Below are 15090 nucleotides of genomic sequence, written 5' to 3'. Positions count from 1 at the left end.
ATATAAGGTAGGAATTGTGTTTAGCTAGTAATGTAGATACAAATAACAGAAGCTTAAACAAGACATAAGTTTATTTCTTTCATGTAAAAGAAGTCTGGCATAGTAGGCCAGGGTTGGCATGGTAGCACCATGTTCATCAAGAATCCAGGCTCCCTCTATTACTCTCCTCAGGCATCCTTAGCAGTGGCTGCCACCCTCAAGATTGCCTCATGCTCCAGGGGAGGGGATGGTGGTGTGCTGAATTGGGCAATTGGGATTGACATGTATACACTGATGTGTATAAAATTGATGACTAATGAGAACCTGCTGTATAAAAAAATAAATAAAATTCAAAAATTAAAAAAAAGAAAAAGATTGTCTCATGCTCCAAGATGGCTGCCGAAGCTCCAGCCATATATTCCTTATTCCAGTCAGGAAGCAAGCAGAGTGGGGAAGAGCAAAAACAGCACATGCAGCTGTCTGACCTCCTTTTAAGGAGTTTTTCTGGAAGTCCCACCTAACAAGTTTATTTATACCCCTATCTGAAAGGGAAGCACAGAAATGAAGTCTTTCAGTAGCTGGTTATTGAGTGTGAACCTAGTTAGTCTCAGTCCTCCCTCTTCCCATATCCTTTTTAAATTTTTAAAAATTATTCTCAAACATTTATGTTTTTTAGTAAATAGACTTTATTTTTTACAACGGTTTTAGATTTACAGAAAAACTGGGGAGATGGTACAGAGAGTTTGCATATACCCTCTTCCCAAATACTCTCCCACCACACACACACACACACACACACACACACACATACACACACACAGAATTTCTATTATTAACATCTTGCATTAATATGGTACATTTGTTACAATTAATGAACCAATAGGATAACATTACTATTAACTGAAACCCATAGTTTATATTAAGGTTCTCTGTGTTGTGCATTTCTATGAGTTTTGGCAAATGTGTAATGACGTGTGTCCACCATTACAGTATCATACAGAATCATTTTACTATACTAAAAATCCACTGTGCTCCACTTATTCATCCCTCCCCTAACACCCCTGAACTCCTGGCAATCACTTATCTTTTTAGAGTCTCTATAGATTGCCTTTTCCCAAAGTCATACAGTATATAGCCTTTTCAGACTGGCTTCTTTAACAGCAATATGCATTTAACTTTCCATCATGTCTTTTTGTGGTTGAGAGTTCATTTCTTTTTATCACCAAATATATTGTATGGATATATTGTATTGTATGGATATATCAGTTTGTTTATCCATTCACATATTTAAGCACATCTTGGTTGCTTCTAGTCTCTAACAGTTATGATTAAAGCTATCAGAAATGTTTGTGTGCAGGTTCTTTTGTGGACGTAATTTCATCTCAATTGGGGAAATACCTAGGAGCACCATTGTTGGATTGTATGGACAGATTATGTGTAGCTTTGTGAGAAACTGCCAAACTGTCTTCCAAAGTGGCTGTACCATTTTGCATTCCTATCCACAATGAATGAGAGTTCCTATTGCCCTGCATCCTCTCTGGCATTTGGTATTGTCAGTGTTTTGTATTCTAGCCATTCTCATAGTTTTGTGTTGGTATTTCATGATTGTTTTAATTTGCAGTTCCTTAATGACATATGCTGTTGAGTATCTCTTCGTATGCTTATTGGCCATCTGTATAACTCCTTTGGTGAAGTGTCTGTTCAAATTTTTTGCCCCTTTTTTCAATCAGGTTGTTTGTTTTCTTATGGTTGAGTTTTAAGAGTCTTTTTGTATGGGTCTATGTTTGGACTCTCTGTTCTGTTCCATTGATCTATTTGTCTATTCTTTTGTCAATACCACACCATCTTGATTTCTGTAGCATTAAAGTCTTGTCAGTTCTCCAAATTTGTTCTTTTTTAGCATTGAGTTGGCTATTCTCAGTCTTTTGCCTTTCTATATAAACTTTAAAATAAATTTGTTGATATCCCCACACACATTACAAAACTTGCTGGGATTTTCATTTGGACTAAATTGAATCTATAGATCAAGTTGGGAAGAATTGGTATCTTAACAATATTAAGTGTTCCTATTCATGAACATGGAATATTTCTCCATTTATTTAGCTCATATAGATTCTGTATATTTTTTGTTAGATTTATACCTAAGCATTTCTCTTTTTTTCAGTGCTAAGGTAAATGGTATTGTGTTTTTAATTTCAAATTCCAATTGTTCACTGTTGACATACAGGAAAGCAGTTGACCTTTTATCTTACAATCTTGCTATCATAGCTTATTAGTTCTAGGAGTTTTTGTGTCGATTCTTTGGGACTCTCTACCTAAACAATCATGTCATCTGTGAGCAAACACAGTTTTATTTCTTCCTTACCAATCTGTATACCTTTTCTTTCCTTTTCTATCTTTTTGTATTATCTAGGACTTCCAGTAAAATATTGAATAGGAGTGGTAGAGGGGACATCCTTGCCTTGTTCCTGGTCATAGGGGGAAAGCATCTATTTTCTCATCATTAAGAACAATGCTGGCAGTGGGAAGCAGCCACATGGCACAGGGAGATAAGCTCGGTGCTTTGTGTCCACCTAGAGGGGTGGGATAGGGAGGGTGGGAGGGAGACGCAAGAGGGAGAAGAAATGGGGATAAACATATATGCATAGTGATTCACTTTGTTATACAGCAGAAACTAACACACCATTGTAAACCAATTATACTCCAATAAAGATGTGAAAAAAAAAAACCAGTGCTGGCAGTAAGTTTTTCTAGATGTTCTTTATTAAGTTGAAGAAGTTCTCTAGTCTTAGTTTGCTGAGAGTTTTTATAATGAATGAAAAATAGATTTTGTCAAATGCTGTTTCTTCATTTATTGTTGTGGTCATATGGTTTTTCTTCTTTAACCTGTTGATGTGATGTATTACATTAATTGATTTTTGAATGTTGAACCAGCCTGGTATACTTGGAATAAATCCCACTGGGTTGTGATGTATAATTTTTTATACATTGTTGGGTTCGATTTGCTAATATTTTGTTGAGGACTTTTCCATCTATATTCATAAGAGACTTTGGTCCATAGTTTTCTTTTCTTGTAATATATTTATCTGGTTTTGGTATTAGGGTTATACTGGAATTTTACAATGAGTTAAGAAGTGTCCCCTCTGCTTCTATTTTCTGGAAGAGATTACATAGAATGGGTATCATTTATTTTTTAAATGTTTGGTAGAATTCACTAGTGAACCCATGTGGGTCTGGTGCTTTCTGTTTTGGAAAGTTACTAATTATTGATTTGATTTCTTTAATAGGTATAGGCCTATTTAGATTATCTTTTTCTCCTTGTATGAGTTTTAGTAGTTTCTATCTTTCAACGAATTAGTCCTTTTCATCTAAGGTATCAAATTTGTGGGCATAAAGTTTGTTCATAATATTCTTTTATTGTCCTTTTGATGTCTAGTAGAGATGACTCCTCTTCCATTTCTGATATTGGTTATTTGTGTCCTCTCTCTTTTTAAAAAAATTTAACCTGGCAAGAGGTTTATCATTTTTGTTGATTTTTTTCAAAGAACCAGATTTTTGTTTCATTGCTTTTTCTCGCTTGTTTTTCTGTCTTCATTTTATTGATATTTGCTTTAATTTTCCTATTTCTTTTTTTCTGGTTGCTTTAGACTAGTTATTTCTTAACTTTCTCTAGTTTCGTAAAGTGGAAGCTTAGATTATTGATAGATCCTTGTTCTTTTCTAATATATACATACAATGCTATAAATTTCCCTCCAAGCACTCTTTTTGCTACATTTCACAAATTTTGATAAGCTGTATTTTCGTTTTCATTTAGTTCAAAATGTTTTTTAAATTTCTCTTGAGATTTCTTCTTTGACCCATGTATTGTTTAGAAGTATGCTATTAAATCTCCAAATATTTTGGAATTTTCCAACTATCTTTCTGTTATTCATTTCTAGTTTAAGCCCATTGTGGTCTGAGAGCATACTTCTATAGGATTTCTATTCTTTTTTTTTTTTTTTTTTTGCGGTACGTGGGCCTCTCACTGTTGTGGCCTCTCCCGTTGCGTGCAGGCTCAGTGGCCATGGCTCACAGGCCTAGCCGCTCCGCGGCATGTGGGATCTTCCCGGACCGGGGCACGAACCCGTGTCCCCTGGATCGGCAGGCGAACCCTCAACCACTGCGCCACCAGAGAAGCCCGACATTTATTTTTATATGAACTTTCCAATCCCTTTGTCCAGTTTATTTTTTTTAGATGAAACAAGATTGGCAAAATGTTGATATTTGTTAGATCTGTGCATATGTGAAAATTCCATCATAGAAAGCTTTGTAAAAATTACTTGAAAACCATAACAGAGTTTCTGACACATAGTAAGGGATAAGCCATCATCATCACTGTCATCATCAAACAAGACAGTTGTGGGTCTTTGTGTCTCCTCCATCTTCAAATTCTTCCTCTCCAGACACTCTGTCCCATTATTTTTTTTTCTTTAATTTTTTTTTTTTTTTTTGGCCTCGCAGCTCGGCTTGTGGGATCTTAGTTCCCCTACCAGGGATTGAACCTGCACCCTCGTCAGTCAAAGCACAAAGTCCTAACCACTGGACCGCCAGGGAATTCCCCACTCTTCCACTTCACGGTTTAGTCATATTTGACTCTACTGATTGTTGACTCCTTGTGTCTTTCTCTGTCTCTGGCTTCTGGGCCACCATCTCTCCTGGTTTTCCTCCAATCTCTCTGATCTCTCATTCTGTCACCTCTGTGGACAGGTGTCCTCCTCCGGCTCCATATACATTGGTGTTTCCCAGGGTCTCAGATCTGCTTCTCTTTCAGTCTATACACCGTCATTGGATGATCTCTTCCAGGCAGTCTAAGTTCAATTACCATCCAAATCCTGCTGGCTCCAAAATCTATAATCCCAGTCCAGTTTTCTCTCATGCGTTCAGAGACATATCTCCAACTTCTGGCTAGATACTTAAAACTCAGTGTTTCCAAAACTGAAATTTATAAACTGCTTCTGAGAGTCCCCATCTTGGTGTAGGCACCACCACCTACCCACCAACCACCAAACGGCCTAAGCCAAAAGCCTGGGTCATCCTCCCCTCCTCCCTCTCCTTCATCAGCCAGATCCAGTTCCCACATCCAAGAGATATGACTTTCTTGCTGCTTTGATTGCATTCCCTTCTCTCCATCCCCACTGCGTTACATCCTAATTCAAGCCCCCATCACTTCTTCTCTTCTTCTCCTAACTCAAGCCTCCTAACTGGTCTTCCTGCCTGGAGTCTGTCCCTCCAATATGTTCTCCACCAGAATGACTTTCCAAAGCAAAATAAGCATGTTCTTTGCCTGTTTCAACCCCCTCAATGAATCTTCATAGTAGGTTTTAATCCCTAATTACCTTGTGGTATTTGCCTTCCCTTCCTCACCATCCTCTCTCTCTGCTCCTCTCCACCCCCCAAACAACCACCCTCACCTTAAAGCATATTTATAGTTCCCATGAATGGGTCTTGCTGTTTCATTTAGCCTCCACACTTCTGCACCTTTTGCTCCCTATGCTGGCACTGCCCTCCCTCCCTTCGTTCAGGACTCCAGTCAGAGAGCCTCTCTCTGGGCACTTTCCCAGCATAGCTCCCTCCCATTTCCCCTCCCCCACCTCTTGCTACTCCAGCTTGCATCACTCTATGATGGATTCAATCATCCGTCTCCTCCATGGAACAAAGAGCTCCTGAGGGCCCAGACTGCACCTATGGACCATTGGACCCAACTAACTGGCACATCACAGCTGCTCAGAAAATGTTGGCCAGATAAGTGAAGAGATGCTTACAGATCAGGAACAGAGGGACAGAAGAGGCAGAATTTGAGAAAATGACAGGAGTGTTTGTTTGCTTTTAGTCATGGGGTGGAGCTCCTGGGCAGCACAATTTCCTTTTTAACACTCAAATGTTGACATTTTAAATAAATACATAGTTTATGTACAGCTATATTAAATAAACATGTAGGTTTAAACTAAATCAGTTATTTTCTTTTACTTGATTCTAGGATAAACAAATGGTGGCAGGGACCAAAAAATTACGAAAAGCTATAAGGCAAAAACTTAACATTAAGTAAATTCATTTTATGATGTGGGAAACACATGCAATATAATATTTAATGAAAAACCTCAACTCAAAACTATATATGGCTCTTCCAAGTGGTGAATCCTCTGGTTATCGCTGCCATCCTGGCCTTGGCGGTGCCGATTCTGAGACCCTCGGGAGGAGGACTCTCGCGGCTACTGATTTCTCCCTGGGAGCGGCTTTCTGTGCGGGGAGACGTGTCGGAGTCCCACGCTTGGTGTCCCGGTGCTCTCGGGCCTCAGCGGGGCACGATGGTTGGGAATGGGGCTGGCTGGGGGTACAGGCAGGCTGTGGTGGTTCCCGACTCCGGAGGTCCGGTGTCTTCGCGGTGACCTCTAAAAATGGTTCGCTATTCACTTGACCCAGAAAACCCCACAAAATCATGCAAGTCGAGAGGTTCAAATCTTCGTGTTCACTTTAAGAACACTCGTGAAACAGCCCAGGCCATTAAGGGTATGCACATCCGAAAAGCCACCAAGTATGTGAAGGATGTCACTTTACAGAAGCAATGTGTGCCGTTCCGTCGTTACAATGGTGGAGTTGGTAGGTGTGCCCAGGCCAGACAGTGGGCTGGACGCAGGGTCGGTGGCCCAGAAAGAGTGCAGAATTTTTACTGCACATGCTCAAAAATACAGAGAATAATGCCGAACTTAAGGGCTTAGATGTAGATTCTCTGGTCCTTGAGCATATCCAGGTGAACAAAGTCCCCAAGATGCGGCGCAGGACTTATAGAGCTCATGGTCGGATCAACCCATACATGAGCTCTCCCTGCCACATTGAGATGATCCTTACTGAAAGAGAACAGACTGTTCCTAAACCAGAAGAGGAGGTTGCCCAGAAGAAAAAGATATCCCAGAAGAAATTGAAGAAATAAAAACTTATGGCCTGGGAATAAATGCTGCAAAAAATAAATGCAAGTAAAAGTAAAAAAAAAAAAAAAAACCAAAAAATTATATATGATATAGTGTATATCTTAGCTAAAAATGCAGGCTCCACAGTCAAATTTAGGTTTGAATCCCAGCTTCTTACTTACTACTGTGTGGTCTTGGACAAATTTCTTTACTTCTCTGTTCCTCAGTTTCTTTTACTGTTAAATAGGAATAATAAAATTTCTGCCTCATAGGGTTATTATGAAAATTGTATGCTTTCTAAAGGGTTTAGAACAGTAGTTGGCCCTGGTAACCATTCAAGAAATATTAATTAAACAATAATGATAGCTAAATGTTGTTTATTATTATTAATATATTAATAATGTTGTGAACTATTATTATTAATATAATATTATAATATATTATATTATACATTGTTATGTAATGTATGACATATTATTAATATATTATAATATATTATAGTTATTATATAATATATTGCAATTAACTGTTATTATTCATAAGTATATCTAATTATACTTGTAAATATATTATTGATCAGTCTATCACAGAAAAAGAGCCTGGAAGGAAATATACCTAAATATGTGGAATTAAGATTATGGATGACTTTTCTTCTTTTAACTTTTCTAATGAAAAAATATCTATTAATTTTATCATGAGAAATAAGTAATATTTTTTAAAAGAGAGCTCATTCTATCTGCAAAAGCATAAGACTTCTGTTTGAACTATAGACCACCTTGGCCCAGGGTTTCTCACGGCCTAGTTTAAGAACCACTGCTGCTCCGACACACCTCACTCAGGCTTGCCCCAGGTAGTACAAGGCCATAAAGGGCTAGCCGTCCCAGCAGGCCCAGATTCCCATGTGAGTTGCTTGGTAACTGGGTAAGAAATCTGAGCGTGCTGTCCTAGGCAGCCTGTGGACTGACAGTAGGGTTGGGGTGCAGGTCCTCTGAGAGCTCTGAGAGGGCTATTGCCTCCTGGAGCTTTCTCTGGAGGGAGAGTCTTCTTCCTCTGAGACTGGCATTCCTCAGCCTCCCCCCACCAGCAGTTGGACTTGGGTCCTCAGAGCAGGGCTCAGGTCAAGTAGCTTGGGACCATTAGCTTTGTGGGTACGTGATCTCCTCCTCACCTGGCACTTTCTACCTTTTGATGTCTTTGAAGTCTGCGCCATGACTGGCCTGATCAAAAGCTCCATTTCTGTTTAGACTTTCTGCAAGTCCTTTGCATCCCTGTTCTTCTGTGATTTCCATTGGCTTAAGGCCACTTCCCTTTCCAAGTCTGGCCAACCTTCTGGCAGAAGTCCCTCTACAATCAGCAATCTAATCTTATCATATAATATTATATATTATATAGAAATAATACATATTATTTAAAATCATATACATATATCTTTTTTCACATTCCTAGTTTTTCATTCTAAGAAATTCTCAGCCACTAGAAAACTCTACATACATTCACTGAAATTTCCTCCTGATTGTGTAATATCCCTCCTCAAATTGTTCAAGTGCCCAAGTAGCTGAGCAGAAAAGGGCCCCAGTTCTGCTGCCTCTAGGGCTCAGCAGGGCCTCCACAGGCCTTTTGACGTGGACACTTCCCCTTGGGGCCCTGCCCTCTCCTCAGCTGCAAAGTCAGCCTCCAGCAGCTGCCTCTCCACTGTACCTGACCACAGCTTGCTCAACTACCTACATCTCCTTCCTGGCTCTTGAAACAGTTCACTCTTCTCTGCTGCTCACTTGCTGTCCTCCTACCTGTTTCCTTGCCCTGCTGAACCCCCTCCCACTCCCTTCCTCACCAGGCAGGAAAGAGCACTCTGCCTCACCTGTTCCTTTTTCCTTCATTCCATCGACTCTGTCCATGCAGACTTCCCCCTCTCTCCCCCCACATTCTCACAATTTCTTTTCTAGTTTGTTGTTGCTGTTATTTTTGTTTTACTTTTTAACATAAAACCAGTACATACTTAGCAGGAGATAGTAGGTAAGCCCTAGTTAAGTCAAGGTTCTGGGGTTCTTCATCTTCCTGGATATTGACTATTGTCTGGGACTGGCTTAAAGACCCAAGAAAAGGATTTGAAAAATCCACTCCATCTCCTTAGGTGTTCCACGTTCACTAGAAAAATATCTTCTTAAGGGCGAAAATGAGAATTGTGAACGTGGTGCTGACTAAGATCCTTTTGAGGTCCATGGAGCAAATGCATTATTCCTCCTGTGTTAAATTTACCTGAATAGATTAAAATTCAGGAAACTATAGGCAAAATAATAATAATGAATACTCATTGCAGAAAAGCTAAAACACAACAAAGTCAAAAGGCAAAAATAATAACGGGCTGCAACTCCATCAACCAGCAACAGCACTGTCACAATGCAGTGCTTTCAGGCTTTCCTGATGCCTACATAGAACACAGACCGACAATCCCTCATCTATAATTCCAGAAAGTAAAAACCTCAGGAAACAGGAAGCTGTTTCTTGGTTTTGCTTTTGTTTTCTAAGTCTGCAGCAAATTTCTTTGGCCGTACAACCTGATCCTAACTGATGTGATGCTATTTACAGTCTTTAGTTAGCCCACTTAGTGTGAATAGTCATGGTTCACTGCAGAAATTTTAATGGGTTTGGCTGTGAATTGCTGCTGCCTCAGACACACTGAATGTGTTCCGTAAGTAGGCACCTTTGTAAAATCTGAAAAATTCTGAATTCCAAAACACCCCAGGGGTCAGAATTTTGACCTGAATACTTAAAAGAAGTGATGATAATAATAGTCATCATGCTGTATGACATTTACATGCTCCAGGTACTGCTAAGCACTTTGCATATATTAATTAATTAAATTCTTAAAACACCCCCATAAGGGGGGTACTATTATCTTCATCTCTATGTTACACGTGAGAAAAGGGATTATATTGTACCTACTGTTTTATCGCTTGCTTTCTGCACGTAATAATATGTCTTGAGCATTTTTCACTTCAGTGAATATTAATCTGCAGTCTTATCTTTAGTGACTGCATTGTGTCCCATTGTGTGACTGTGCTGTCACTAAGCCAGTCCTCTGGTGTTGGACATTTAGGTTGTTTTCACACTCTTTCTCTTGGGTTCATTTCTCTGTGAGATCCTTCAGTACAGACCAGCCAGTTGTTCCTCTCAAACCTTTGACTTTGAGGAAAGCACATGTCTGTACTCATTGGCTCCTTGAAAGGAAGCCCTTCCTGCCTCTTGACCAACTCCTCTTACATTTTTTATTTTTTGTTATTCTAACAGAAATGTGCTCACATCTCTGTATGCCCCTGTCTGATTTCCTGGTGTTTGGAAAATCCATTCTGCCATTATTGCGGCAGGATCTGAAATGGTGTGTCTCTCACTTCACGAAACGCGGCCTCTTCTGTTTCCTGCCCTTAACTCCTGGCAGTTCCACTCGACCTACTTCCCTCTTCCTGTGACTTTGTTTCAGAAGGTCAACATGTCATCTACATGAGGTCTGAATCCTATTGCCTAACGCTAAATATTTAGTCAAATGAGTCCTTTTCCAGTGTCTTTTAATCTTACTTTTTTTCCCAGAGCTGGTACTGAAATCTTCTCATGCACTTGGGTTTATTTCCTGTGGCAAATCACCCCAAAGTGAGGAGCTTAAAACAACACAAATTTGTTCTCACAGTTCAGGAGGCCAGAAGTATGAAATTAAGCTGCGGGCAGGCTCTGAAACCTAGGTTTTGGCAGAGCCATGCTCCCCCTGAAGGGCTGGGGGAGAATCCTCCCTTTGCCATCTCCTTGGTGGTTCCAGGAGTTGCGTGTTGGCTGCATAGCCCAAATCTAATTCTCCGTCTTCACATGGAGTTTCTGTCCCCATGTCTCTTTTCCATGTCTCTTGTGAGGGCACTTGAGATTGGATTTAGGGCTCACTGGATAATCCAGGATGATCGCATCTTGACATTCCCTCTGCAAAGACCCTTCTTCCAAATTATGTCACATTCACAGGTTCCAGGAGTCAAGACGTGGGCATATCTTTTTGGGGGCACCATTGGATCCACTACAGCACCCCTCTTCCCAAATCTAGGGATTAGTTTTTTTCTCTCCACACTTCACACTTCACACAGGTGATATCTCTTGCTCTCCCAGTTCCCATCCAGGGTAGCCCATCGCCCTCGGAGATCATTCATTCACGTGGAGCTCATGGGGGTTAAACAATGGCCATGAGAAAAATGGTTCCTTTCTTCTGCTGATCCACAAAAGAATCCCAAACCAATCCTTTCACATTCATTAAATATATTTTCTTTAACAAATTAAGTGTTGTTACTTATGCTAAAACTATGGACACTTTTTCTTTACCCTAAGGACCAAAGTTTACATCCCAAGGAGGAGGAAATTATTTCCTGAGTGCCTACAATATATCAAGTGCTGTTATATTACCTTGTTTAACTCTCATAACAACCCTGAGTCTTACAGTCCATTTTCTCCGCTTTAGAGAATAGAAAACTGAGGCTCAGAAAGGTTAAGGAACTTGTTAAAAATCACATAGTAACTAGCAGGACTCAGCTTTGTCAAACCCAATAGCCCTTCGATCTCTCTACACCAAACTGCCTTTCAGATTTTTATGGGCACATGCAGCACAGAGACAGTAAATGACTCAGAGGTCACTAATGATGGCAGCAAGACCAGAAGCTGGGTCTCATCTGCCGGTTCACTGTCCTTTCCATCACACCACACTGTCCACTCAGAATAGAGGGTGTCATTTGAGCTGACAGAAGGACATGCACCCTGACTGAGCTCAGAAAGTGCCTGAACTTTGGTGTCGGAGCCTGAGTCTATTCTGTCTTCACTGCTTGGTGACAGGCGCTCCTGGACCAGTCATTGGGCACCTTTGAAGCTCAACTTCCTCTTCTGTAAAATGGCATGATAATGAGACCCACCTCTCTGCACTGTTGCAAGGATTAGAGGCATGCTAAAGCACAGGGTGAGGAGGCGCTCCTCAAGTGGTAGCCATGACAACTCTGTATATTGCAATCCAATGTCTCTTTAAAATTAAAGTTCTTTTAATTACAAAAGAAAAAGTAATTCATGTTTATAGTAAAGAGTATAAAGTAACACCTCGCCACTCCCCAAATATCCCAGTCCTTGTCCCTAGAGGTAGCTATTTTTAACAGTATCTTTGGTATGGTTCCACAAATCTTCTATTCATTTGGAAGTATATATTCATTCATTGCACAAATAGGTTCATACAAGTTCACAGCTTACTTTTTACTAAGTCATTGTCCCAGGTGTGTTCTCCAGGAAGCAGACTCTGAGACAGACTTTAGTGTGCAGAATGCTTACTAGGAAGCACCCTCGGAAGTAACATCTGTGGAAGGGAAGGAAGGCAGGAACAAGAGTGGACAGAAGAAGTCAAGATATTGGACAGCTTCAGCCAACCTCACTGGAGCTCCAGAGTTAACTAGACCATCAGAATTGGCCCATGCCATGTTGGTCCCAAAGGCCTGGGCTTCAGCCCTTCCTCCCTTACCCCCACTATCAGTGGGCCAGCCTGGGTAGGCACACCCTTGGACAAGGCAGCTCTCTGCAGCTGAAGCCATCTGTGAGGGGGATGACAGCTGAAGCTGTTGCTGACAGCACTCCCTGCAGCTGGATAAGTCCTTCTGAAGGGGTATCTATCAGCACATTCTGGTGTCCACTTCAGTAACATTGAGATGACTTAGCAAGACAGAGCCTGCAGCTGCCCACAATGCCACAGGAAAACTCTGATGAAATAATGGTATACAACTGCCCTGGCCTATTAGTCTAAGAACTGGAAGACCCACATCCTGTAGACCCAGCGACTTTAGCTACATGGGGCTGTGTTAGCATGAAATTAGTTTTACGTGAGTTTTTACTGTCTGGGGATAGTCACCTCACCTTGTCTTCCCCTTTTGACAGCAGAACTTTTGGTTCCTCTTTGGCTGGGAATATGGTGAGGGGCTGGGGGAGGGGATGCTATTAAGTCTCAAGACACACTTCTCTGACAGTGAAAAAGAAAGTGGCTGAGGACTCCCATCCTATAAAAGACAAGCACAAAGGGTCATTCATGTACATGACAGTGGGCCCTTTCTATCGACTTTCCCTTTCCATGTCCTTTTAGTATTTACCTTTGTTCAGCACGTGCTGAATCAAGTCCCAAGGTGAGAATCCGGAGCCACTGCCACATTGTCTGAGAAGATAGATGCCCAGGCTATGCCCACAAATGGGCTGCTACGTAACTCATCATACCCAAATGGTGGTCCCACACCTTCCCCTCCCTGCCCTCCGCCTTCCTCTCTCAAATGTAGGCATCCACTCATCCATAGAAAGCCAAAGATTGGGAGAGGGTAGACTAGGCTCCATCCTGGGGACAGAGACCTGCTTGAAAGCAAGAATTAGGCTTTAATCAGTATTACTGATGGGAATATACCATTTCCAACCATTTTGAAAAACAGTTGGGCGGTTTCTTATAAAGTTAAACACCACGAGACCCAGCCATTCCAGTCCTAGATAAATGAAAACCCATATTCACATTGGGATTTGTACATGAATGTTTATAGCAGTTTTATTCATAATAGCTCAAGCTGGAGACAACCCAAATGTCCATCAGATGAAAAACTGTGGAATTCTAATCACCAGTAAAAAGGAATAAACTATTGATACACACAAAACATGAGTGAACCACAGAAACATGCTGAATGAAAGAAGTCAGACATAGGGGTATATGTTGTATGATTCCATTTACATGAAACTCTAAGAAGTCAGTTTAATCTATACTGTCAGAAAGCAGACCCATAGTTGCCTGGGGCTAAAGACGGAGGTAAATTGACTATGAAAGGACATAAGGGAAATATTTTATATCTAAATTATGGTGTGATTACATGGGTATATAAATTTGTCAAAATTCATTGAACTGTATACTTTAAATAAATGGATTTCATTGTATGCAAATTATTCCTCAAAAAGTTGATTTAAAAACAAAGTATGTAGGCAAGTATATTAAAGAAAAATATAAAAACTAAATGAAACCAAGGGGTTTAACTTTCCAGCTATTTTAACGTATTATAATTTATATCAAAACTATTGGATAAATAATAGAAAAGCTATTAATATAAATCATTCTATTTATAAAGAAGTATAATCCCAAGATCATCTCAAAAGGCACTAGGAAAGTATTTAATAAAAGTTAAAACTCACATTCCAGAAACAAAAGAAAAATGAGTAGAAACTAGTAATAGAAATTCCTTGACTTGATAAAGATTATCCATCAGGAACTAAGATGTAATGGTGAAGCAAGTATTTCAATTACAAGTGCCATTGTATTAGAGGATCATTCTAAAGGATGATCCTCCAAAGAGGATCACTGAGACTCAACAAAGGAGGTACATACCTCCTAGGAAACGTTCAGGAAGAATGGGAAAGCATATTTGGTTAACATAATGATGGGGGTATGATAATGGTAAACGTTGGGTAGTGGCCAAAGATACTAGATATTTGCAATACAAGGACACTTCTACAGATCAAAGAACTGCCCCACAATAGACACAACTTTCTAATGTCTTACTACTCTGTATAAACACAAGGCATGTTCTGCAAGGACATAACATATAATGAAAAATTTCCAGGAATAAAACTACGACATAATTCGATGGAGTATTGTACTTTGCTTTTTCCAAATTTTACCGAGTTGTTGACTATTTAGAAAAATCTTGTCACCTGTGGCACCACTGTAGATATTTGAATATGACACATCTGTATTAGTCTAAATGTAGAGTTGTCACATTCCCAGTGATAATGTTCATAGATAGAGGCATCTGCAACTTTGTTATGACTGTTGGTGAATTTGTGTGCCAAACATTTACATATTGAAATAATACTATCTTATCATAAAATACTTTTTCTTTATTTCTCCTTACATTATGGCATAATACTGATGTTTAGAAATCATGAGATTAAGTAGTTTATATTACCTAGGGATTTCATTTCAGATTAGTAAAGATGCTGTTACATAATTTTTATTATAAGTATGATGGAATTGAGAACCATAGTTCTAGTGCAACAAGCAAAGTAACTGAAGGAAAATATAGGAAAAGAAAAACAGAAGCTGTTTGTCAGAGATATAATTGTATTCTTAGAAAACTTAAGAGAGTCA

At 39.9% G+C, this 15090-nt stretch overlaps 1 pseudogene; it reads left to right on the top strand.

The window, feature by feature from the left end:
• The first annotated feature begins 6400 nt into the window (after positions 1–6400).
• Positions 6401–6967, top strand: LOC115858000 (large ribosomal subunit protein uL22 pseudogene; annotated as a pseudogene).
• Positions 6968–15090: the final 8123 nt, after the last annotated feature.

Source organism: Globicephala melas, chromosome 16, assembly GCF_963455315.2.
Source record: "Globicephala melas chromosome 16, mGloMel1.2, whole genome shotgun sequence".
NCBI lineage: Eukaryota > Metazoa > Chordata > Mammalia > Artiodactyla > Delphinidae > Globicephala > Globicephala melas.
The sequence above is the reverse complement of the archived record's forward strand: the minus strand, read 5'-3'. Positions and strand labels throughout refer to the sequence as shown.